The sequence below is a fragment of the Mycteria americana genome, chromosome 20 (assembly GCF_035582795.1).
Source record: "Mycteria americana isolate JAX WOST 10 ecotype Jacksonville Zoo and Gardens chromosome 20, USCA_MyAme_1.0, whole genome shotgun sequence".
In the NCBI taxonomy this organism is placed as follows: domain Eukaryota; kingdom Metazoa; phylum Chordata; class Aves; order Ciconiiformes; family Ciconiidae; genus Mycteria; species Mycteria americana.
The window spans coordinates 134092-160438 of NC_134384.1; the positions used below are offsets into that span (position 1 = coordinate 134092).

Genomic DNA, 26347 nt, shown 5'->3' on the forward strand with positions numbered 1-26347 from the left:
GCACTGAAGCCACTGTTATCTCTGGCACTGTGGGAAAGAAATTTAAGGTTTGTCTACTAGCTTGTCTACTTTAAATTTCAGGTTTGTCTACTAGTTTTGTCTACCTTTAAATTTAAGGTTTGTCTACTAGTTTTGTCTACTAGTTTCAGGTTCAGAAAGCAGCATATCCATGTGGCAAATAAGAAACATTATTATCTCAAAGCTACTTTGCCTTCTTGCTCTACGCCTTTACGTAGGACCTTCCACACATCTTTCCCTTCCCCAAAGGATTTTAAGGACAAGCCTCTCCAGATGGCTGCCCTCTTCTGGATGGAATCAAAAAATGTTCGATTATTTCCACCTAAGATAAAATGCAGTGGTCTGCTTTTCAAAGGAGGACGATTTAAATTTTTCCCTTGTGTCTGTGTAATCACAACGGTTACGCTATGCCAGAATGAGAACTATGAAATGCTAAGGGGCTGCTTCATAATTCTCTACATAGTTAGCCAACATTTTTTAGAGTAGAGTTTTTAGCCAACTTGCCTTTTTTTTGGTATCTTATGAAATTTTTTCACTTTTGCATTTCTTTCCTATATTTATCAATGCTTAAAACACAGTGTTGTTTCCTTGTAAATTACTTAATCCTCCTCGACAAACATAATGGAAAACATTTCCATATCTCTTTGTTGCTTAAGGTAAGCATGTTAAACACAGAATATTACGGCTGGAAAGGTTCTTATATAATCTTTTCCTCTGCCCCAGGTCAGGGTCAAATATTTCTTTGCTACTCTAGATCAGTGTTTGGCTGACCCCTGTTAAAGACAGCTGATAATGGGGACTGCACAATTTTTGCAGGGAACCCAGTCCACTGCTTCACCAGTTAACTATTAGTGTTCCTATAGGTTTGTGCATAGACTCATGACATGAGTTGACATGAGGGCTCTAGAGATGATTTTCAAAAGGACTCATTCATCAGGGAGCTCAGAGTTTCTTCATGTGAGGTCTCATCTTTAAATTGAGTGCAAGGATTAAGATGCAAAGTAGAAAGGCTGAAGACAAAACGTCCCTTAAAGAGGGTTTTCAGCTCTTGACAGTGGAACCAGGAAGTTGGAGGTTTTTCTTGGTATTATGTATGCATAGTAATACAACCAGTGCACGCTTTGAAACTTTCACTGCACATCTGTGCATCACTGCATGGACTAGGCAGCAAGCCAAAGGCTGAATTCCTACGAGTCCGTGCAGCTCCCACACGTTTACAGCACTAGGACCCAGAGGGAGCTTAATTTCTGTGAGTCAGTGCAGCTAGCTGAGCCCTGAGAGCAGTGAATGAGGCTGGAAAGGCAGAGAGAATGTGAATGGCTCTTCTGGCTTGGGAAAGTGTCCACGGACTGGGGTGCTACAGACTACAAAACAGCTTGGACAACCCTCCAGATTCCCTGTACCCCCGGCATCCAGTGATACTGCTCTGAGGTGAGTGACCCCACAACAGTCAGTTTTCACAAAGCAAGTAATGCGGCTGTTGCACCAGTTGTGGAAGTTTGGTATCTTCAAAATTAGCCAGTATGTTTTTGCTGTACAGTGATTTTTGCTCTCTTGAGGAGGAACAGATCAGATGTCTTTGAAATACAGAATGCTCGTTGCTAAAAATAGCATTTGCAAGAAAAGCGTGGTCTAGTGAAACTGAAAATTGCATCTACTAATGCAGGTTAAACTGCACGCACATGTGGAAGGTGTTCATAAAGCATTTGTGTTTAAGCTTAAAGCTTGAAAAACATCTTTAGGAAGAACAGCTTAATCTTAGAGAAACGTAAGTAGTATTCTCATTCTTTTTATCCAGGTATATAAGAACTTAGTTTTATTTGCATCGTACAGCAGTTACACCTATATGAAAATTCTTTACTGCCTTTGTTCTGAATATTAAGGCTTACTTAACACTTTCCTTTTTTTTTCTATGATAATTCTACTCTAGATAAGAACTCCTTTCTTTCTTTACTAATATAAATAAATAGGAATTCTGGTAAATCAAAGCATGACTGGCCCAAGGCAGAAACCTTTCAGCTATAGGCAGAGCAGGAGCTCACTAGAGACTGGGTATCCTCCAGGATGTACACTTGGAAAAGCTTACAAACCCCCTGCTGCCTGCCCGTTAGTGACAGGGTGCAACTGACAATCTTTATTGATTTATAGCGGGTGATAACACTGTTTTATCTGCTACACTAGTCAGAGACAAAAATGGGGACCCCAGTCAGGGAGACAGAAGGAATTTGTGTGCTGAGAACAAAAAGTGTTTGTGCTTCAGTTGCTTTCTTCACTTCAAATTCTCCTTATATGCTCAAGAAGTTTTAGAAAAACAGCGAAAGTGAGCATGCTTGTCAGGCTGGTTTTTCCAAGTTGTCACAACTTCGAAGTTGCGTTGTAACTGTTAGACAGATAATTTATGGGTGTTTTAATGCATTAGAGTATCACAGTAAAGTCTTTTGGGCACTTTTTTGCGAAGCCAAAATAAAATGTGGCAATTACCTGCAAAAAGATAGAGAGGAAGCTAACTTGCCTGTACATTCATACTCTTCGCACTTCTGAGCTGTTTCAGATATTATGGAAAAAAGGCTTTTTAAAATAACCCTGACAACTACCATTTCAGACATTTGTCTGAAACTCAGAAGGTTACAATATCTCCTGCACTTTCACAAAGAGGTTACAGTGATGGAATGAAGACCCAAATAAACTGGAGCGTTCACATGAGTATGATAAGAAAAATTTGGCCTTTAAATATATTAATAATTATATCTATATGAACCTTTTTCTAACAAATCTCAGCAAGGTCTGGAGAGAAGCCCTCCTGACAAACCTGTGCAGTAGAGTAATAGTGATTTCACATCTTGATCAATCCCAGCCACTCACCCTAAAGGGATCTGTCAGTCTCACAATAAGGTAGTAAAGAAAGTAACTGTGGCTTTCTTTTTCTCATCCCTTGAGCTAAGCAGTGTCCATTTTCTCAATCAAAAGCTTAAATTATCTTTTCAGATGTCTTCATTTAAGTCCAGCAGAGAATTACAGTGAGCACAAAGGATCATTCTAACCCATATGCTAAGTAAACAATTCTTACGTAGAATAACTAGGCAGTCTATGTAATCACCATAAGATGTTAATCTAAAAAATCAGGTTTGAAAAATACCTAAAATATGTATTTCGATTAGCATTTTCAAGTGTAAAATGTCTTTCTTTAATGGGATACCTAGAAAAAGGGTCAGATAGAACACATTTAAAAACTAGATTATTTCACTCAATAGAATGAGTCCTATAAACTCCCCTACTGCTCCGTGGCTTTGGCCATATAAAAATGTTCCTTTAAATGCAAATTCTATTAATTGGTTTTCTGTTTCTTTATGAAACGCTTTTAGGACTAACAGAATATTGAATACATATTAATTAGCATTAACTGAATTAAATTAAAGGCATGTGGAAAAAATATTGGTAATTTTTAAAAGTTAGCATAATTCTGCCATTTTTTTAGTCTGTATTTTAAGAACAAACTTAAAATGCAATAAAAAAGGTTAATAAAATTAATGCTTTCATTCCAAAAGATTCAATATTCTAACACCAAAAGTCAATGCTGAATTGGTGTATTTCAAAATATTTGTCTACCCTTCAAATCTCAGTCCAATAAAAGCTAGTAAAACTCAACTCCTCTCAAACCGGCTACAGCAATGGTGACCTCTGCTGGCAACTGCCCTCTCATGAAAAGAAGTTTTAAGGGCTTATTCAGAAAGTGACCATGAACTAAAACATTTATTAGATCAGCTGATACACTTAGAGAAATGGCAGATAACAGCTCTTCCCACGAAACTTGCCTCATGGTAAAGAAAGTGAAAGGCAATGTAACAATGCTGCTACAACTGCATTTCTTTCACAGAAAGAAGGAAATTCTCCTTATGCCGAATTTGACTTGAGCCTGGTCACAGACACCAATGTATTTAAGAGCACTTCTATGACAGAAGCGTCTCCCGCTCTGGGATAGATGTCCTATGGGATGCATGTGGCTTGTTCTCCTGACACAATGCCCTTTGTGCAGCTCTGCTCAATTCATTAAATATTTGCGTGTGTGTGTATTTATAGCAAAAATTATGTGGCCAAGCAAAGCAAGATCATTTTTGCTGTTGCCAAGAGATCGTAGTATCTATTAACGTGAGTTACGTGCACTCTTATCTGCCCAGTTCCACTAATACTAAAGCTATGTAACTTAGTTGGTGGAAAGAAAATCTCAGACCCTCGATATAAACCTATACTGTCCTCACATCCTGAATACTGCTTGTAGTTCGGGTCATCATTTGCATCTCAGAGAAAGAATAAAGTAAAACAAGAAAAGGTGCAGGATGATGAAAGGCCTGGAACATTTTCCATATTTAGAGAAACTATATAGCTTACGATTTCTAAGTCTGGAAAAGAGATGGCTGAAGAGTGGTATAATGAAGATATTTATAGTCATAATTGTCCTTGAGATGTTTAAAAGGAAATGGCTGTTGTCTTGTCTCCCAGTTAAAAAATTGAGGAGTGGGAAATAAAACTAGCAGGTGGCAAGTTCAAGGCAAACAAAAGAAGGTGGTTCCTCTCTCCATGCATAACTGAGCTATGGAATTCCTTTCCACAGGATATTGTAGTTCGCAGGGGTTCAGAAAGTAATCAGACATACTAAAAGCAAAGACACTACCTGTGGTTCAGGAAATCTGTGATTAAAAAATGACTGCTGAGTGGGAGAGTACACCAAGGAGATGATCACCATATGGCTGTGTACACCACTCCCTAAACATTATTAGCTACTGCAGGATACCAAATACTGACGTGGATGAACTTCTGTTCTAGTACAGACACCCCAACCTTCTCCTCAGTGTTTTAGCCTGTCAAATACTTGACCTATCCTAGTAAGAAGAAAGGTGACTATGTAATATTTACTATGGGTTACTAGTTCACTGATGAAAGAATGGTGATTCTGGCAAAACGAAAAGGTAAAGATAGCATTCTTTATTTTTATTTTTGTTCAAGAATTAGGTGTAGGCATGTGTTCATGTAAGTTTCCACTACAGAAAGACGTTAATGCTGAGATTTACAGCTCTTCAGGCAAATCAACGTCTAAATAGATTATGACTGAGATACTGGAAAAAGGCCTATGAAAGTACATAACTGGTTGATCTTGTGAAATTCACTGAAATATACTGCAAATGGGAAAATACAATTTTATCTCATATCTTTGTGGCCTGTTTATTTGTGGACCTGACACCTTATTTGAAACTCATTATTGAACTCAAATCTTTTCTAACTGCTTTCACTAAAAATATTATACATATATCTAAGTAAAAAGTAGCATGGAAATACTACATCATTAATTACACTGACAATATACCTTTCACTTTGAGAACCGTATCACCCTGTAAAATGCAGCAGTCCAGAGAATGGCAATGCAAACAGTCAAACCTGAATGCCAAGAACCACTGGCATATTCCGAGATTGAAAGGTGGAGACGTGAGATGTCAACCTGACTTTGCTAACCTATCCCCAAGTGCAGCTGACTTGCTGTTGATGCATTAAATGTGGTTTTCAGCCTGTAGCATGTATAAAGAAACACTACAATTATACAGAACTTCCTGTGTGTAGAAGTGGGATTTTGTGCCCACAAATTTTGCTTCTCTGAGATTATTAAGTACTTGCAAATGAGTTATGATGTACTGGAACATTAACACCTGGCACTTGTAAACAATTATGGGGATACAGGAGAAGGGATGCAATCAAATTTAATGGATACACAAATGAAGATGCAAGATGCTGACTGCATTGGCAGAGAGCTGGGAAGTCACCAAGGATATACAGAGTTGGCTACAGCAATTCACTAGTCAGCACGTCTCTGAATGCATTAGCTCCAAATGAAGCAGATCTAAGCACACCACACTGCACAGTTGCTTTCATGTGTTTAGAAGAATGACTTGACTACCTTCAGGCGTAATGTCTGTGTGACTATATTCATGTGAAAGACATTTAGATCACACCATTACTGTACAGCAGGAGAAAATATGCAAAGCGCTGCTCAATATTTTGAGCCTGCATACACCTATTAAGATGAAAATTGCTGTATGCCTGTAGAAATCAGGCCCTACATACATATATACATGAATGAGACTTCTCTGGCATATTATCTAAATCCAAAATTAAAATGACTGCATGAGGTACTTTGAAATAACATGCATGATGGCTTTACTGCCAAGCTTCTGTAGCATCATTTGAATTTCCTGTGCCATTGTTCAATGAATGAAACACCTCTGACTTTTCCTTATCTTGGAGGCAATGTTTATTTCCCAGTAAAGAGCCTTTCATCTTTTTTTCCTAGGTTCTTACATTTACAACAATGCTTTGAGATTTCATGGCATAGTAGGTGACACTATCAGATGGCCCAAATCAAGATCTATCACACTCACATTCTCTGTTTGCTGGGATCAGTTTTATCACACGAACATGGCTTCCATGTTTCGTAGTGGTATTCCCTGGAAGAAACTGTGAGATGGTGACAGCGCATAGCAAAAATCCTAAAGAATTGCCTGGCCTGGACTTTACAACCCAAACCCTAACAGAGTCTCCCCTCAGTCTGACAGCCCCTACAAATATTTTCTGAACACAATTCTGATCACTGTCAGAAATCACACTTGCAGTAACCAGACCATTTGATGTAGTTCAAGACTTCTTTTGTTCAGGGAGTTTCTAAAATTGAACATCGAACACAGCCCATTAAACTGATTCCAAAAAATCTTTCCCTAATTTATGTTCCTGGCTCCAAAATCAAATTTCCTGTTCCCATAGGGTCCATAACAATGTGCTAATAAAAGATCAGATTCTGCTCCCATTGACTTGTTACGTATCAAAACTCCCATTGATTTCAGTGGAAAAAGATTCAAGCACAAAGACAGAAAAAATCAAACAGAAGGTAAGACAAATTCTTTGACTTTGTTTTGGGCCTTAGTTTACATACTATTGACAAAATCATAATGACCATTTAAGTTATGCAAATATGAAGCTCCTTCCAGGAATAAAATTAATGAAATGAATGAATAATCAATAAAATGAACTTGCTTCTTACATTCAGGGTTGGTCATTTATTTTAAACTGCCATATTTGTGAGAAATGTTGCTGCGTTAAAAAGCATGCGACAAAAATTGATTTAGCTCAGTTAGTTGTTAACTACTCACAAAACTAATAAAAGATTAGACTGTTTCTGACAGTTCTGACCTACAATGAGTAGAATAGCCCAATAGAAATACCGCTGGGAAGCAGATTATTTCTTTGACAACTTTCTATTTGCCATGTATGGCTTTGCTAGTCTAAAAATTACTGGTTTGATTTTTTTCCCTATTTTTAATAATTTCATATTTTCCCTCTGTACTGTATCGGTATAAAGGTGACATAGAATTTTTTGTGGTCTGGTTCACTGATTTACTTTGATTGTCTTTATTTTGTTCTTTATACAACCATATGCGATCCAGGCTCTTAAAAAAAAACAAAAAGTTCTTCAGAAATTTTTGTGATGGAAATCTGCCAAGCACCTCATTGCTATATATTACTTTGATTATGATATGTTTAACACCTCTGGCTCACAGAATATGTGTTTTTCTATTTTGAAACATATCTTATTTTTTTGAAGCCTTTATGTGCTGGATGACTCAGGTATGAAAAAAGACCTGTGCTTGTTCACAAAGAGATTTGCCCTGTGGTGAGTGACACAGCCTGCATTTTCCAAAATGCATCATTTCCTGCCCATTATTTCACGATCCTTTTGAGACACTCTATGTACCAGCCCCAGACCAGCAAGGTGTTCAAGGCACATGCATTACCACAGCCATCCAAATCACTCATTTGAACTATTCATTGCTTAAGACATTTCAAGTACTACTCACAATTCTGCAGAACATAACTATAAATTCAGCCCTACTTGGGAACTGTACTTTCAGTAATCATGAAAATGATTACACTGTGGCCTTTAGGGAGGGTCAGCAGGGCATGTCAGCTGCAGCGGGTCAGTAGGCAAGAATGAACTGCAAGCACGGATGTCTTTTGTCACTGCAGCTGTCCATATCCTTAATTTTCTGGTGCTTTCATATTTCAGACTGAAAATTAACACTTCTACACAGCAGCCTTTTAACAATGGCATTTTCCCTCATTAATAATAGGCAAGAGGGCATAGAATAGCCATCTCTGAAAATGTACAAATTTTTCATCTTATTTATATGTATGAAGCAAACTTTCTACTGTAACTGCAACTGATGGACTGCTACATTGCACAGTCTGCAGGCAGCTGCTGCTCAGAGATTTGTGACTTCATAGGACAATTTGCTTCAGGGCAGGATGATCTACAAAAGAAAGGGCAATTTTCTTTCAAAAGCAGCTATTAGTTTCCAGTTGCACTGTATTTGTGTGTCATATTTAGGACCCACTTAGCAGGTTCTGAAGCATCTGAAAATCAATATGGAGTTTGGGAGTGCAACAGCTTTGGAAATTCGATCCCAGGAACTGAAAATTGGGCATTTAAAAACTGAGATACCCACAAGTAATGTGTTCTGTAGGGCACTTGCTAAGAGAACTATGCTAACTTACATTGCATTCCGTATCTACTTCCACTTGCATTTCCGGAATTCCCTAGGAAACAAATTGTACATGCTGCTTTTTTGTTTAAATTTGTGTCCATTTGTTCCTAAGGTTTTAGTAAGTTAGAAACAAAACAAAAGAAATGCTTTCTAATAATTCACATTTAGTAGAGTTTCACACTCCATTCAAATTTTACTGCTGCATATCTCTACGGATCTCAAGGAATCAAGTACACTATGCATGTGAAGTGCTCAAAACCTATGAGACAAAGGCACATGCATGTAATCTTAGGGGGATTTAAATGTTCTGAATTACATTAACACATTAATTTTTTGGAACTAAATAAGCACATGGATATAAGGATTGTTGCTTTTACTTTGCATAGCTACAATTCATTAAATTTGAGTGATTTTTGGATTCTCTAGAAAGGCAATGGATTCCCAAGTAACCATTGACTTTACTCTGTTTTGTACCATACTCTGTTTTGTACCAATAGATCAAGCTTCCACAGGCTTGCTTGGTTATAACTTCAGTAACCCAAGTATAGACTTATTTCACTTCCATTTTCTACCAGATGCCTTGCTGGAGCATGATGTTGCACATATGCCCCACATGAATAAAGGGAGTACTCCCTACTGTCTACCTTGCCCACTGACAGTGGTTACGCTTTGCATTGCAAAAGTTACAGCTTTCTGTCTGAATCAAGAAAATCTCTTCAGAGTCTTTTGTGGTCAACGGATATATGCTCCTTATGTACCAGTAAGAGAACAGGAAATTTCACATCCAAAATTAATATCGTAGAAGGTATCTTAAGTTTTCCATGGCTTTCTGTCTTCTTTTTGTGTGCTAGCACTTTATGAGCACAAGTAGAATTATGGACACCACCTACAGCATCATGTTTGACAAGTTTGTTCAGACTGCTGATCACCAGAAAATGTCACATTTGTATACTTTTTTGTTTGTTTCTGATCTCCTAAGAATTCGTAAGTAGCAGAAAAAATAAATGCATAGTTACATCTTTCTTTTTTTTTTAAAACTATTGCTACCATCATCACACATCTAGAAAAGGACTAAGCTTTGTGTTGGACGTTCAACATGGAAAATACTGCAAAGTGACAAACATAAATAAATTTTTGTTAAAAAAACAGTATACAGAACAAATTAAGCAAGTCAGTTATACAGTGTTCCCCGAGAGGAAGATGGCCTTCAAATATTGAGAAGAAGTGTAGAATTAAAGAATAAATCAAATTGGAAGGGACCTCAAGGTCATCTGTCCAGCTTCCTGCTCAAAGAAGGATCTATGTACCATTTACTAGAAGACCAGGATTGGGTAGTCAATAACAAGCAGCAAACTTTCTGCAATATTATTTTCTTGGATAGATGTGATCAATGCAGAATTCTGGGGATGAGCAGAGCACAGCCATACAGCAGCTCTTTAAGGAACTCAGAACCAAGGAACAGCATTATGGGTGACATTCAGTCTCCTAGGTAAGACTCGAATTGGCTCCACTGATGAAGGATGATGTTCATGTGATAATGGCCTATATTTATTACTGGTTTGATACCTACAAGGTTTTGCATATGAGAAGCCACCCATTCTTTCTCTCATTAGTCAGTTTGGGGGTTTTGGTTTTGGTTTAGCGGTTTCTTTTTTGCTTTTCCTTTCCAGCTGTCTGCAGTTCACAATCGTCAGATTTGATCGTTCATCTGTTTATCATATATTGCCTTTGACCAAGAGTTCAGGTTAAGTGCTTCCATCACCTATAAAAAAGATATCCTTTCACAGGCTAGATTATTTCACTATTTGGCTGCTGTACTGGGGACTAGGCCCAACTCTTCAGCTCTCCCCACTACCATATTTTTGGACTTAAACAAAACAGTAAAAGTCCAAAGGGGCTTAAAATCACGGGCAGATTCAGAAGGCTCAGATGCTTGGTGCCTCTTCCACTACAAAAGCTACGTGCATCAAAGGGAACCACCTGATGACGGGTTCAATAACAACAGAAAGCAGTTGTTCGCACACCAAGCTGCAGAACTCCTAGTCACAAGGTATTTTGCTGCTAAAAAGGGAAATGGATTCAAGGTATAGCTAGACAGGTACATGGAAGGGAAATACACTGAAGATTTTAAACACACTGAAAACCCCTCTGGCACAGAAAGCTGCTCATCCAAACGCTGCAGAAGGATAGGAGCGTGGTTGGAAACGTACCACTATATGCTTATCTTGCTCTTAGACACTTCCTTAAGGATCTTCTATGTGCCTCTGTCAGAGACAGGATCGACAAGATGAGCCTGTCATCTGGTCCAGCACAGTCGTTCTTATGTATTCATAGTATGTCAAAGGGGTTCTCTTTAATGGGGAACAAGTTGATTATTCTTTCTTCTGATCACAGTGTTAGCAATTTTATTCATTTCCCTCAGCAAAACTTATCGTACTAACTGCACTTCTTACCTTTAAGGAAAAAGTACACAAACTGTGTCAAGAGAAATAAATAAGTACAGAGGGAAAACTGCCTCTTTATCCCGTTTTAACTCTATTTACTGTGGGTACAGCATGGAGCCAGTTATTTTTCAATCAATTATCTAACATTAATTCAAGGTTGTTTTATACTCGCCTCTTCCCTTAATAAAGACTCCAGTCATGTAAATATGGCTGTTATTCTTTGTTCATCTATGGATGACATTCCTCTATATTCCTACGACATACTGGCTGTTTCATAACATGTGTTGTTTGCTTATGCTCAGTTTACCAAGTGATCCATAATGCCCTATGAAAAGTTTTTTCCTCTTCTTTGTTTGTCATACTTTTCATATTTACATTAATTGCAAATATTATTTGTTGCTGCAGGTCACAGACACACATGTTGAATAGCTCAGGGTCTACCCTTCTCTGTTCCTCTGGGTTCGTATTTTTACTTCAGTCCCTTCACCATATTAAAACAAGCAGTACAATAAGCAGAAATAATGAAACCTTATTCTCTGTGGTGGTCAGAGTTTCTGGTGTCTACTAAATTCGCAAGCATCTGTAAGGTTTTAATAACTTTTAGGACATACAGGTACACGTCTGCCCTAACATAAATTCTCTAATCAAATGGACCTCTAACACCATAGCTTTTATTTTGGTCAGGACCTCTACCTATCCTGCATTTTCATCAAACTTGTAGAAACATATTATCTTTAACATATTATCTTTATGTAGAAACCTACTAGCTTTAAAACCTCTAACCTTCTGTCAGATGTGATCGACACTCAACAATTTCAAGGGTCATTGGGTCAAGGGTTCACAAGGTAGTGTCATTTCACAAGTGTCATTTCTGTGTTAAAACAGACTACAAACAGGTGATGCTCTTTGTTGAACCCAGTTTGAAGCCTACGCAGCAACCAAGAACTGTGTACTCAGTTATGCACTGAACTTGTGTAGTAGTTCATGTTTTATTTACAGAAATGTCAAGCCACAGAAACTAGGCATGCTTTTATTTTCCATGTCAAGAATCCTTTCCATTCCTCTCCTTGTTATTGGTGTTTCTTATCAATGCTATAAATGTTCAACATCTATGGTTTTGTTCTGCCTAGATCCAAATCCTCCCTGCCCCAGTCATTCTTGCCAAACCTTCCTCTCATAATTTTCTCAGGCACATGCTGTAAACAGAAGAGTGCAAAGGTTCACTGCTCCGCCTCACATTCCAGGACACTTTATATACGCCAAAAGCGTGAGTATCCGGCTTTGCCAAAGCATGCAGAATTACATGCATTAGAGGGACTCCGATCCATGAGCTCTCCCTAGATGCACGTTCCTGCACTGTAAACTGCCTCTGTGAAACAGACTAGTGTTGGGAAGGACTGTACTAAAGACCACTTTCTTTCTCTGTGTGTTTTGAGAGAGAAAAGCATGTGGCCCTTTCCTTCTCATTTCTCCCACTCATTCTTTTCTATTTGAAAGCAAAGAAATTAGAAAGCTATTTAATGAACTGTAGAATTTCTTACCTTTGTTCAGTATTTCAAATTTTTAAAAGAATTCAAGTAATTTGAATTCAGTCCTCAGCACTTGACCTATGGTCGTGCCATCACTTGAAAGTAAAAGGAAATACTTTCTAAGAAAATAACACATTTCCAATGCCACAGAAAAACTGATGTAATATTGTTGGCCAGATTTAAAGTTCATCTCTCTACCTCTGAAATGAAACAAAGTTGCAAAAGCTCATTTCCAAGTGACATATATTTAAACTCTGACATTGTGCACAGAAACTAGGTACTCACCTAATCTTCAAAACTTCCCTCTGGTTTTGATTTTAAGCAGGCAGAAAATCATCTTATAAGGCATACAACTTGATTATCTGCTTTGAACCTAATGCTCATCCAAAAAAACCCCACAGAATAGTGTAAATACACTAAATGCAAACACAATAGGCCTCTTTCAAAAGATTTTTAAGTCAGAAACCTGCTAGGCATACGTTGTTATTAAAAAAAAAAAAAAGCTTATTTTTCTTGTGTTAGACAATCTAAAATTGTCATGAATTCATCATCTGATGAAAATTCTAGTAAAAATAGGCAAATACCAAAGAAAAATCTACTCCTAATGCCACGATTATGACAACAATCTGTGGAGTCCCACTCTTCAACAGCATTTAGGATTTTCATACTATAGATCACCTCTGGCTACAAATGTCATCTTTTGTCTCTTTCCACTATATGCTCATGCATACTACCTTCCTTCCAGTTCCGAATAAAATTGCTTTCTTGTGACTATTATGATTGTTCCTGACAATTGATTCAACAGACAGAAGCATTAACAAATAATACTGTAATAAATACGAGATGAGGTGTGCATCAAATATCCAGACAAAGAAAATATATGGTTACATACAGTGTTAAGTGATATAATGACAGTGAATTTCAAATATGTCAGGTTATTTGAACTAATTAATATTGGCACACAAAACATGGAAATACAGATTTGAAATCAGACTTTTCTTAATGCTTTTTGTGGAGCTAGAGAATGTGTGGAGTCCAGACATGGTATGCTGTCCTGCCTGCAGAAGAGTGCCAAAGACTTTGTGAATGTGTTCGCTTGGCACTTCACCTACTGTGCAAATGCATACATTTCATAAAGGATGTAATTTCTATTTTTCACTATGGGAAAATATTTTTAGGTATTCTGTTCAGGCAGTTGTTCTCATTCTGTCCTGCACGCTGCTGAGTGATCTGCACTAAACTGAAATACAAACTAGACTCATAATTATGTGGGGAAAGGATCATGCATTTTATTATGCTTCCTCTACTGTGACCAATGACTAGGCAACAAAGACCAAAACCATATCAGATAGCTCATGTGTATCACCAGCAGGTTCCCAGCTGACCAGAAGTTGTACATGCAGTATATACGCTTTGGAGTAAATGTGCCTAGATTGTTTACGAAATCCAAATACTGTTCTTCGCAGGGTTGAACATAAAGGTAGAAAAAGAAACAATTTTTGGTTTACATTGCCCAGCACAGAAAACCAGAATTGAAAATTAGTATTATAAACTCTAAGTTAGTAACAAGTTTAACTTGTTAGCAAAAGGTCCAGTGTGAATTTGCAATGAGAATTTATATCCTTTTCCACCTTCCCCGCTTATATGGGGGAGCTCCACATTACCTGTTCTAGAAGCAATGCAGCATGGACTCATGCTAAGGCACAAAGCAGAGGAAACACAACTGAACTCTGAAGAACAGCTCTGACAAAACCCTTCAACGTCTTTCTCCTATTTCCTTCAGCTTTATTTCACTTTTCTCCCAGCAATGCCATCATTCAACAAATCATAAAATAAAAAGGGAAAGGAAGAATATTCCATTTCCAGCATTTGTGTTGAGTGAAGCCTTATCGGCATGAGATAAATTTATCACCTTGATCCACTGGAAAAAAAAAAAAAAAAAAAAAACCAAAAAAAAAAAAACCAAGAAAGAAAAGTAATTGCTTACTTTATAATAATGGATCTTACCTAAGGTTCTACCACCTGCTTTGCGCAGTCTGTGCTACATAGTATAGTACAGCCAGATGAGAAAATGTTTAATCCAGGTGCATGACTTGCAGCCAGATGTCTGTGTTGTAACTTTTATCTTTATATGATTGGTAATTAAACAAGACTCCTGTGTCATATTGTATTGGGTCACAAAATGATTAGGAATACATTAACTGTGACATCATATTAAGGTGTTAAGTGTGCTTGGAATTTCCGATATTACAAATGTGATGGAACAGCTTCACATGACAAATATCAAATATTCATCAAAGCAAGCAGACAGTAAAATTGTGCGACCATGTAGGTGCAGGAAAAAAGATGATTCATTTAGAGATATGCTGATGATAAATTTTTCATCATTGCACACAACCTGGGGCATATCAGGAACCAGACAAGTATTTAAACAACCACCGTTATTTTCAACTGGACAAACTCTTGCAAAAAATTTGACGTAACATGTCTTCAGCTCCTATTTGAAACAATTTTTCCTAATGTAAGAAACAAAACCCATAGAAATATCCTTTTGGGATAATTCTCTAAAAATAATAACTGAAAAACCTACTGACTTAACTCTAAAGTACCCCATTTCCCTTCCAGGTGTGATTTTTGCTGCTAGTAGTAATATCTGCAGAGCTTGGGTAGGTTGGTATTATTTATCTTCCTAAAAGCTTCTAAAAACTTGTTTTAATTCCTAGAGGCTCTGCAAATTATCTCTCCCAGAAACAAGTCAGCCTTGCAGGATCATTCAGAAAGAAGAATGTGAGAGAGGGCAGGTGCCATGTTCCAGTCTGTTAATCTGTACATTACAGTGTAAACTAATGTAAATCTATAAAATGGAAATAAAGTTCTACTAGCTTGGAGGGAGCCTTAGTGAAAATCTTCGAATTATTGCAAAGAACAATACAAGTTTTCAGGAAGCAATTAACTGCTTGACTGAGAATATCCCTGCTTTTTATTTTATCTACAACTCATGGGTGATATTTTGAAACATTTGATTGAACTCAGTCACTCAGTCTTGATTATGGTTTGGCATTTCCCTCTGTGTAGGCCAATCCATAGGGAATGGCATTCAAATCAACACTGAGGTAGAGCAGGATGACTCTGGATGATTAATCAGCTTTCTTTTTTCTTATTAAGAAGCAAGTATTTGGCTTTCCCAACTGCTAAAGTGATCATTGTCAAGCTCGTGTTACAACTCACATAGTTTTGGTCACCCCTGACTCACATTCTAAGGGAAGGAAAGTAACCTGTAACCTACGATCTGTTACACAGCTGTACGACTGAGGAACACAAATAGCAATACTGCACCCAGTGTGTTCTGTTCGCCATGAAGTCCTTGTAATTTTGGGGAGAAATGTTTCTGTTCCTGTTGCTTTCTGATCAAGATTTGTCCCTAATTTGGAATCAACCATAAACCCAGGGTTTATGGGTTCTGACAGCAGCATCAATTGCTATCTAGACAAGTAGCTACTGAAACCAGAGCACCTGTATTTTGCTAAATAAATCTAGCCACTTCCTTAGCTAGAACATAGCACACAATCTGCAGATGAGCCATGTCTCTAATTCCCAATCCAAAAATTTCCTGAATTTATTAACCAAGTTAATGGAAGGAAAAAAAAAGGCTACTTGTAAGAATCTTAAGTAAACATGGAGCTTTTTTTTCTTTCATTAATAGGTAAATCACAACAGAAACACAGCCAGTGTAAAAGTGAAGTATGGGATCATTGTCATGAAATGCCTACAACGTAAATGGACTTAATGACAAAGTTAAACAAATCTCAATTAAAGGCACAATGATTCTAGACAGACAAAAAACATCACTCTCCCAGCTTCCCACTAAGTAGGTCTCCAAGCATGGAAAGGTTGCCAGCTATGGGGAACAGTTTAGAAAGTTAATGACAGTAAAAATGGGATTCACTGGAGACTGTAATCCTAACTCCAGTGAGCATTGCCAGAGGCCTGACATGAAGAAACAAGTACTATTTCAAGCAGACTGCAAAGCCAAGAGAAAGATTAACATCTGTCAGAACCAGCTACAGATGAGATTCTTATTGATCCTTGAATGTCACAAGAATTTAGAAGGACTAAAAGGAAATTTAAAGAAAACAATCATGTATCTGTGGACTTGGTTTATAAATTTAAAATACCTTTCCCTGCATTTCAGCTATATATTTTCAAATAGCTGCGTGTGATGTAGCTCAGTGTTACAAGGCAGAAGAGGTATTTCTTCCAACTTATTCACTGTCAAGCTTAGTCTTGTATGAAAAGTAGGGACAGGGAGCAGCTTTGTTGCTGTAGCTAGCATTGCTGTTGCTAGCCTCCAAGCCATTGATTTTAATGTTTAGGCTATGTTGCTGTGGATTTTGTTTCTGCCTTATCTGTGTCTATCCCTATTAACAAGATTACGACTTTGCTCTCATTCTTCTAATTAAAATGCTGTAATTCTGGGAAGAGATTCCAAGTCTTCTTTTAGCAGGGTAACCACTATATCTGTGAGTTCAATTTACCATTTTTTACCACAAAAGTTTGCACAAAGACAGCACTCTTCCATGCAGGCCATAACTCTTTATCCACACTGGTTTGAATAACACACTCCATTCTGTAGTAGGGGTATCAACAGCATTTGCATACCATAGCTAGCTGCAGTGCTGCCTCAAGCTGATGAGTTTACACGTTTTGGAATTGCCAACCTTCTCAGTAGTTTAAGCAACCAAAGGCTCTTCACATCTTGTCATGCTAGGAACTTATGTGCATTTGTCTGCAACATTTTTCCCTTATTAAACTGGAAGAAGCATGATCTGAACTTCAAGCTGTATTGCACTTACCAGCTGTAGCCTTCAAATATTATTTACAAGTTATTCTTTCTATAGCTTCTCATTCCCACAGCAAGTTACCATTCCACAACTTTCAGAAGTACCTCCTCCCACTCTGACTCCTTCCCCCATATGTTCTTGTGCTGGTTTTGGCTGCGATAGAGTTAATTTTCTTTATAGTTCATTTTCTTTATAAGGTATGTGATACAGTAGTAAAAGAAGTTTTTGTTTAATCACCTTCTGCAAGATTGTTTTGATGAATGTAGGGTGAGAAAACTTGTTACAGCAGTTTAGTCATCCCAGTTCCAAGAGTTCACACATTCGACCTATTGATTGTTCTCACTATGGAAATGGAAAAAAGGTTCATACCTAATATAATAAAAGAAACAAGGAAAATAATATGCTGGTAAACACAGTAACAGTAATCCTCTAATCCTGGCCTACTTTTAATAGAATTCCCCCATTTCAAACTTTGCATACCAGGGAAGTCAGTGAACCCTACAGAAAGTTGAAGTGTGCACAGTGTAAAGATGTGCAACGACATCGGCGATTAGCATTGCTTTGCAATTTAGGCATTCGGATTTATTCAGACTTAGAACAAGGCCAAAGAGAGTTCTAGAAAAAGTGGTAGAAACATGCAAGTGCACAGTTAAAAGGAAAGAGACGCATCTTCCCCATTCTACTTTTTCACTGTAGCAAAAAATGCATTCAGCAAACAGATGATGCCAGAAAACTGAAAATGAATGTGTAAGAACCCTACAAATGTTCCTAACGCAACTGTGTTGCCAAATGCAGATTTATAAGAACTGTTGAGGCTGGCAGGTTAGTCCAACTCCCCGTTTCCTGTTCTTAAGCAGAGGTTGCTGAAGCCTGAACTTCATTTAAACTTCTTTGCACTTTGTTGTTTGCTTAAAGGATTCCCATGTACAAGGGAGTGAACAGTATGAGAAAGGATCAGATCTTTTCTTTACAAACACTTTTCTGTTTAACTGACCCTTTGCACAGAATAACTGTATGACCAGGAGAACTGTTCAAAGACACAGGCATTTATTTCAGAGACAGCTGCGGACTGCCGGCAAGGGAGGACATCTTGCACTCCGTATCATCATTCACTTCTCTGCATATTACACTGATCGTCTTTCAAGCTTTGTGTGAGGCAAGGATGTTGCAGAGTGGTCAGGCTCCAGAGGCCGCTGGTTCAAGATCCAGACAAACCCCTTCCCACATTTAAATTTCACCTTAAATTTCATTTCACCTTAAATGTCTGGGTGGAGAAGAAAAACCTCCTATCTTAAAACATTCACAGCAGCTGCCTCCCCTCAAACTCTGACATAATACAAAGACAGACAACTCCTACTCGCCCACTGCTCACTGGGTCTGTGCCCAGAAGCCCACACCATACAGCTAAAATATGGACCCAGTTCAAACTATCTTTGCTCTCTGGGAGCATTAGTCAGATTTTTTGTGCAGCAGCTGCCTGACACACTCAGGATGCTGGGAGCTTTGCACAGTGCAGAAGTTTGGACTGTATTTTTCTGGCCTCATAGGTTTAGTGTCAGGGTCTCAACTAAAGCAGAGCTGAGATTCTCAGAGCATAGGAATGAAGTAACCTCCTACATCAAGTCACTGTACTTACTTATTCAGTACAAGGATATGCAGTTTTAATTAGTTTTTCTGAATTTTGTTGCTAATGTACAGAATCCACAACATTTTGTTAGTACCTCTCTTTATGGTTGCCAGCAGTTGTCTAGCATTGCAACCGTGTGAGTCACTGTGCAATGCGTTAATACGATAATGAGTAAATACCTTCCACAGAAGATGAAAGCCAAGATGCTTAAGACAACAAGAGGTCCAATGTGCTCTGCAGTGAAGATTGGGTAGGGCAGCAACTCTGAGGCAGCTGGTCTCAATGTGTGAAAGGAGAAGGCAGGGAGGCTTGCAAATAAAGGAGAGGACACAGTCAGAAAGCATGTGGAGCAGACAGCACTTGGAGCTGGAGAGGAAACAAAAAAGAGTATGTCAAGACATAGGCATGACCAGGGGCAGGACTGAGTTCCAGAGAATACGAGATTTTACCAGCAGGAATATATTGCTTGGTCCTTAAGCGTGCTGCCCAGCAAATCATTATCAAATCAGCACAACTGTTGCACAGAACAACTGTTCTGTTTAGATAGGGAATGCACAGGTCGGTCTGGCCCTGATAGAGTGATTTAGTGCAAGTGCATATCATGTGTGTTTGCTGCTGTACCACTTAGTCATAGTAGCAGTCACAGGCTGGACTTGGGGATGGTAATCCCTTTCTCCTAATGCTTTTTAATCCATTCATTCCATAAAGAAAGGTGCAAAAATGGATTATGGTAAAGAGAGAAGGAACTGGTACTCGTATGGATTACAAACATTGACAAAACCACACTTTTTCTACCACTTGAGGCACACACACACACACACACAAAAACACAGTGAACAAATAAGGACAAGAAGGCAAACAAAAGAGTGCGAAGAAATCAGATCTGTTTCCCAAACACCCTGAACCCTTATGCAGATCAGCTTTGCAACGGTTTACTCTGCTGCCAATTAATCAAGACTATCTTCCAGGCTGAAAACAGTTCAGAACAGAAAACAATAGGAAAAAAAAATGTAGGTATCAGCACTTTGCATAAATGTCAACACATTTACATAGAAACCATACTTTAATTCTAAGTAAGTACCAAGTACAAACATACAAAAGTATGAAAGCACATGGGTAAAAATTCCAGCAGCACCACAGTTTACAGAACAGCTCTGTCTCTTCATAGAAAATGATGTAGCATCGTTGCTTCTGAAATGCTAGAACTCAAAGATGAAATCCTACTTGTGTGTTTCATTTTTCTGATCATGTCCAGATGAGCCAAAGTATTAAAACAAATGGCTTAAAGGTCTAAGCAATAGCAAGAACCTCGTGTTTTTCTTGGTAAACTACCCTAGATGTCAGGACACTCTTATTTCTCCTGTAAGAACTACTTGTGCTTCCGGAGAACATCACAACAGTTACACAGATGATACTGCAATCTGATAACTCTTTCAGTGTTTGTGTGTTTTACTCTGTTTTATTTGGCGGTGTTTCCAGATTTTTTTTGTGGACAGCTCTGTTCTTAGGTTCTCTGTTCTTACAGACCTTGTTCTTAGGACATTTTATCCTCTCATTTCAAAATTGCACCAGATTTAAAAAGGTCTTGCTGTGCAGAGAAAGAAAACCCTTTTTTCCACCTCTTTAGTAACTTTCAATTTTTAAGTCACCAGAAACTACTAAAAGCCTTCGAAGTTGAAAGTTTTTCTTGCACCCAACTAAACTATTTGCTTAGTTTAGATGGCAAAACCCACCATATTTCATATCTCTGTGGTGGAGTACTTAGGAATTCTAAGGAAATTGTTTTGAATGCAAATTAAATGGGAAAGGCACGTGGAGTACAAGAGTTTGAGCATCACTACCCCTTTACAATCGTCAGAACAAGCTCAGGCTTTGCAATGAGAAGATACACAAATATCTGCCCAAATCTTTGCATGTCACCTCATGTATAGCAGGACACAGCTCACTGCTCTCCATTGCTTATGTCCAGTACTCATCTAGAAATTATATCCTTTTCAAATTTACAGGATATGTCAAAGAATACAGAAGTCAAACTGCTAATGAGCAACAGCTCAACTTGGGGCATGTTGATTTAAAGAAAAATATTAACATTTTAAGTTAATTAAAAGTATTATTCCCATACCTTATGTGGACTTTTAACAAAATGAGTTAAATGTAGTTATAATAAGTTAGGCACAGAATGAATGTGACTGCCGTGGGGTCAATACCCATTTTCAATTGCAATGAAAATAAGGAATTCAATTTCTAAAGCTCTCAGCTGCGTTTTCTTGTCACGATTTCCATATTGTCATGATTTCCATATTGTCTTGTAAAGTAAATTATTAGAGAGGAAATTCAATCACTAAGAAGGTAATTGAATTCCGTAGGTCTCATGAAAGTAAAATAGATTTAGAAATAGGAAAGAATATCCTAGAAGTTAAAAAAAAAAGGGGGAGAGGGGGGCAGGGCAAGGGAGAAAAGGAACATAGCTTCTGCTTGGCAAGAATCCTATGTTATTCTTCAGGTTCTTCACATGCTACAGAAGTAACTTCTACTGACAGACCATAAGCTAGTGGCAAGGCCCATTTGATTAAATGCTTGTAAAATGACTTGACATTTTTGGATGGAAAATCCTACATATGCAAAGTAATATTCTGTTTCAGTATTGACTATTTCTCCACTATTTCAGAAATCTCTGAATGAACACAAGAGCACCTCCATTTTGTAAGGTGGAAGTTTTATTTTGCAATCCCTTACCTACATCCTTAAGGTTTTTTGCAATGGAAAAAAATCCAACACATCATTTTGAACTGCTCCAGCTACAAAATTTTTTATCAAGTGCAGCCAGATCCTCCGCTTCAGTAGAACATACATTTTAAAGTTCTCTGAACTCTAGCATTCTTTGTTGCATCCTTCCTGTATTTTGACTTGCCAAGTACAGACACACTTCAACTTCCCTTTTGTATTTTCAGAATTCCTGCCCCATTAAAATATCGTTGAGGCTTTTAAAATAGTTATAAAGGCACTGGAAGATTAGTAGAAGATAAAATTCCTTTTTGATGTAAAGAATTAGTAGAACAGGAAAGCCTGAAACACACAGGCATCAAGTATTAAAAGTCATGAGGATCCTGGCCAGAATTTCTGGATGCTCTTTGTACTTACATAATGTTCTTTTCCAAATTCAAGATCTAGAGAAACATTACAGATGATGGAATCTATCTTTGAGAATCTGATCATGATATACCAGCTCATTTTTATTTTGTACCTCATTTTTGGAGTCACCACATTTTATGCATTACACTACAATACATGTGCAATTGCTAAAAATCTCATTTGTTTCAAATTTCTTTGTACAGTGGTAGAAAAGTGAAAAGGGACAACAAAAATTAAAATTATGAGCTTGAATAAAAATTAAATGCTAGCATTGCTGTTAGGATTCAGCTGGTTCTTATTAATCAGGGTTTGGACAAGAATCAGGATTTATATTCCCTTCTGAATAGCTGGAATAAGATCACTAGTTGGAAAAGTTTACTGGCCCTTAAAGATATTGTGTTTTTCTGCCTTAACTACTTTTGGCTGTAAGATGGGATAGTAACATTGTAGTCTGATTGCCCTCATACTTTCTTTTCCCAGATGAATTCTAGTTTGATTTTGGTAGTTTCATAAAGTCTGAAATTCCAGTTCTTTCATTTCCGGTCATTTTGTATTGGAAACCTCAGGACCAAATATAGCAAGCTAGACACTTGGCAGAACCAGCTCAAGATCCATTTGGGAAAGGTGTAGAGAGAGAGAAGGACAGGCCATGCACCCACCCTCATGCAGTTCTTTTGGACTCACTGTTTTAAGGAGCAACTAGGGAACGACTCCTTTTCTTGTGTTTGGACAGGAACTGTAGGTGAGCAGCACTTTTTCATGTGGGCTGGTAGCTGGGTAGGATGGAGGCATCTGTTCCCATAGACCTCACAGGCATCCACCTTTATATGGGTGGGATGGATTTATCCCATTTATGCTGCAGTAGTTTTCCTGTCAGTTAGTGCCCGAGATCTTTAGTCACTCCTTTGTGCCAATGAATTAGGATTTATGAAGCCCTGGAGTCCTATAAAATATATATACAGTTTGAAGTCTATATTGAAAGTTCCAAAGCAATCATCACATGCCAATCATTAATTTTAGGATTTGCTTTCTAGATGATAACATAGGGATGACATACAACTGTAGTATGCCCAGATAACTTCTTTCTAGCCAGCATTTTTATTTCTAGCTCACTTAATTATACCAGCTTTATGCCACTGAGGCCATCAACTTCAGGAGAATCAGATTCACATGCTCCTTCTAACGCTGTTTTTTGTCATTTATTTTCAGAGAGATTTCTCGCTAGTTTTGATAGGTGGCCATTAATTCATTTTTCCTTCACTGTATTTAAAGAGATTTTTATCCAGACAGAGACATTTTCTGTATCTTTTATTTAATGACTATCAGTTTGTCTTTGTTATCTTAAATAGGATAAAATTTTCTCTTCTGTCAGGGTGGCTCCATGCATGTTTAACACTGTACTAACAGCCAACCTGTCACAATAAGAGCTGCATCCCATTGCACGTTTTTACTGGTATGGCCATCATGACCTGAAGATCATGTATTGTTTTCCAAAGGAAGCCACATTTTAGATGACTGTTGATAACTCTACATTCCCATGAGCGTATTCTATATGTGAGAGTACCATGAGGCTAAACATTACATTCTTAGAAATAGAGGTGTCGATTATGTTTTACAAGTCAGTAGTTACAAAGCAAGCCTTTTAAAGTTGAGCTCTGTCTGTCCTGCGTCGCAAGTCTCCATCACCTACTGCAAGAAAGCACCACCTGTTGCTGCAGGCTGGATCTCTCCCATCAGGCAGCTTCACTCGGCACCCTGTGCTCTGAGGGAATGGAGTGTTAATGAAGGTGATGGGCAACAGACTTGTTTTCCTCTCCTCTTTTTGGGCTTCTCTGCAGAGGCACTAGCAACTGAAATATTTATATACTGGTTCAGAAGGATAGAAGTGATAAAAATAGGCTCCTGCAAATAAGTCATTTCCCATTACTTATGCCCCAATAAGCATAAAATAAACCCTAAGAAGTGTTTTCCAAAGCCTTATTGGTTTCTGATTTGGTGAATCCCCACCCTGCAGATCAAGACTCATAGCGCTATTTTCCCTTAAGTACCCAAAATGGACAGATGCATCATGGGCTATCAAGCATTCTTGTTATTACCCTTGCCTAGAGTAAACTTGAGTCAGAAAACTAGGGTAGATATTTGTTGCACATCCTGTGATGATGATGATCATGGTAACATGACGCATGCTCATTGCTGCAGGGCGGCATTTTTCTCAGTCTACCACTCTCCCTAGAAATACTCCAAGGAACATTTCAGTACTGGAAGCATTTGGAACAAAAGGAAGTGTATGAGACACAGGTAGCTTCCAACTGGCTCTCCAGCATACATAAAGCTCTTATTTACAGGATGAGTCACTGTAGATATAATAGAGGAATGAAATCTTGAGTCCATTAGAAATTCCCATTTTCTTGCTCATCAGCTAAGATCAAGGGAAAGCTGAAATGTAGTGCCTCTGACACTGCTCTTAGTCATAATGGCTTAAGGATTCCCTTCAAGGCCTGTCAGGTCTCAGAAATTTTTTCCCTGAATTGCTACTGCTAAATTTTAATTCATATACCTGTTCAAATGTTTCAGTGAGGAAGATGTGCCAGTAGACACCTTCTCTTTAACAGCAACTTCGGCAGCAACTGCCTCCCTCATGTCTCTCTTACTACCAGAAGCAGTGAGATAAAACTAATACACTACTTGTTGCTTATTTTGGTGACCTCCATGATCCCATTTGCTGCATGGACAGCCCAGCATATCATCCATCATTGCAAATAATACCAGAAAACAAGCGGCAGTTTACTGGCTGCAAACCGTCCTCTACCAGTAGCGCTAGCACAGCACACATGCTCCATATTGTGTCATTGGAAAGAACTGCACAAACTTCACTGCTGGGTCAAACCCCATATAGTACAAACTTCTTCTTTTGTCATTATTGAATAAAGCAACCACTTCTCATCTCTGAAATGGAGAAGTCTAATCAAATACTTTGGGGACTCTATTGGCTCATTCAATACTCTGAAAACTATTATTTCCTGCTATTATGATATTGGTTTTCTTCTATTTCCTGTAATCTGAATTACAAAATTGGTAAATTAGATGTGTGTTCACACCAGCCTAATCCCTTGTTCTTCCACACCTTCTGCATGAACTGCATGAGACTTGAGAGTAACTAGGTTATTTGCACTAGGGAAGCTCACTTGTGAAACAGGTGTCATTTCATAAATTCAAGATATATTAGCATTTCTGTAATCACAAAGACAAAAAGATTCAAATATTCTTTCTGTTTATTTTTTGCACATCCCTAAAGTACGCCAAAAACTTCAAGAATGACAAAAAACAACATTCCAAATTGTATCATGCTTTAGATTACAACATTCTATGCCTATGTTTATTGCCTATGTTTATTTTTATTTAGAAAATAATTTACTTGCTGTATTTGATTGAGCCAAACTAAGCAATAATTTATCTTTTCTCTTACTAGTATAGGAGCTACTTTAATGGAATCTGGTAAATATGCAATTAGAAGGCTGCACTGTCTTCTCTATTAAAATAAGGCACTAAAAATAGTCTGTATTACAGACAAACATGCTTCATTTTTACTAACATTTACAGATAGTAATACCACATTGATAGCCCAATTCAATTCTAGTGCTTCACTTTACCTAGTCAGGCATTACTGGAAGCAGCAGGATACCCAAGAACCTCAAGACCTACAAGACAGACAGGTCTTACATATTACCATTGGTTTCTGTGCTCTAACAGCCTAATCAGTATTCCGTGTGCAGCAAATAGTAAGTATCTAGGATAAAAACTGAGACATAATTAAAGCTTTACTGGTGCATTATGGATGACAAACAACAAAAAGGCTTGCCAAAGCATTTTGGAAAATTTTGTTCCTTTAATTCAAGCAGCAGCACCCTTCATGCAAGCTGAGGATGCTCCTGCCTGTTTGGTACTATGACAGTAATTACGTGCGGTGTCAGAGGTGTCCTGGTATAAAATCAAGGCTTGGTTTTAGTTTCCACTTCAGGCTGGTAGAACTGTAACACAGCAGTATGGGTTTAATTACTGATTGCTCCACCAGGTTTTTATTTATTTTCCTGGTCTTTCAAGTCTCACATTGTGAGATTTCACAAAGCAATACAATCACCATATTTACAGAACCATATAATGCTAAGACAAAAAC

General features: G+C 37.9%; 1 protein-coding gene across 2 annotated transcripts in view; it reads left to right on the forward strand.

The window, feature by feature from the left end:
- The first annotated feature begins 1180 nt into the window (after window positions 1-1180).
- The window catches only part of NGF (nerve growth factor), a 35384-nt gene continuing 10217 nt past the window's right edge, over window positions 1181-26347 (forward strand). The window contains exon 1 of one of the 2 annotated variants that reach the window (XM_075521910.1): window positions 1181-1449. The gene's annotated coding sequence lies outside the window, so the exon portion shown is untranslated. The remainder of the gene's footprint in view (window positions 1450-26347) is intronic. The other variant, XM_075521909.1, reaches the window with a different exon arrangement.